The 1320-nt window shown below is 64.5% G+C and overlaps 1 protein-coding gene across 1 annotated transcript in view; it reads right to left on the reverse strand.

The window, feature by feature from the left end:
* Cacna2d4 (calcium channel, voltage-dependent, alpha 2/delta subunit 4) overlaps positions 1-1320 on the reverse strand; it is a 67207-nt gene that overhangs the window by 2272 nt on the left and 63615 nt on the right. The gene's annotated exons all lie outside the window — the stretch shown is intronic.

Consider the following 1320-nt stretch of genomic DNA (forward strand, 5'->3'; position numbering starts at 1 on the left):
GGGCACCGGGAGGGCGCCGCTCCCAAGCTGACCACAAGGTGGCGCCCGGCGCCCACACTTGGCTGCAGTTGCACCAGGAGGCAGAGAACCCGGGACCAGCATCCGCATGTTCACACAGGCAGCACGGACACGCGCAGCACGGACACACGCAGCACGGACACACATCACGGACATGCAGCACACGGACACACGCAGCATGGACACACGCAGTGCACAGACACAGCACACGGACACACAGCACGGACACACGCAGTGCACAGACAGGCAGCACGGACACACGCAGCACGGACACACATCACGGACATGCAGCACACGGACACATGCAGCACGGACACACGCAGCACGGACACACGCAGCGCACAGACACACAGCACACGGACACACGCAGCACGGACACACAGCACGGACACACGCAGCGCACAGACAGGCAGCATGGACACACGCAGCACGGACACAGCACGGACATGCAGCACACAGACACGCAGCACGGACACACGCAGCACAGACACAGCACGGACACGCAGCACACGGACACGCAGCACGGACACACGCAGCACGGACACACGCAGCACGGACACACAGCACGGACATGCGCAGCGCACTGACACGCAGCACGGACACGCAGCACGGACACGCGCAGCACGGACACGCGCAGCACGGACACACAGCACGGACACACGCAGCGCACAGGCAGGCAGCACGGACATGCAGCACATGGACACAGGCATCATGTGGACCCAGCACGGACATGCAGCACGTGGACACAGGCATCATGTGGACCCAGCACGGACATGCAGCACATGGACACAGGCATCATGTGGACCCAGCACGGACATGCAGCACGTGGACACAGCACACAGACAGCGCGGACACACATGGCACATGGACACAGACGCAGCACGGACACACGCAGCACAGACACAGCATGGACACACAGCACGGACATGCATCACACGGACACACGCAGCACGGACATGCATCACACGGACACGCGCAGCACGGACACGCAGCATGGACACGCGCAGCACGGACATGCAGCATGGACACGCATCACACGGACATGCATCACACGGACACACGCAGCACGGACACGCATCACACGGACACACACATCATGTGGACCCAGCACGGACACGCAGCACGTGGACACAGCACACAGACAGCGCGGACACAGCACGGACACACATGGCACATGGACACAGACGCGGCGCGGACACACGGACGTGCCCGGGCCAGTCCAGGGGCGTCGGGGGACGCGGCTCCTGAACTCGGGTGGAGGCGCGGTGGGCCTGGGGGAGCAGCGCGGCCCGGGCTGGGCTT

Source organism: Dipodomys ordii, unplaced genomic scaffold, assembly GCF_000151885.1.
Source record: "Dipodomys ordii isolate 6190 unplaced genomic scaffold, Dord_2.0 Scaffold69, whole genome shotgun sequence".
NCBI lineage: Eukaryota > Metazoa > Chordata > Mammalia > Rodentia > Heteromyidae > Dipodomys > Dipodomys ordii.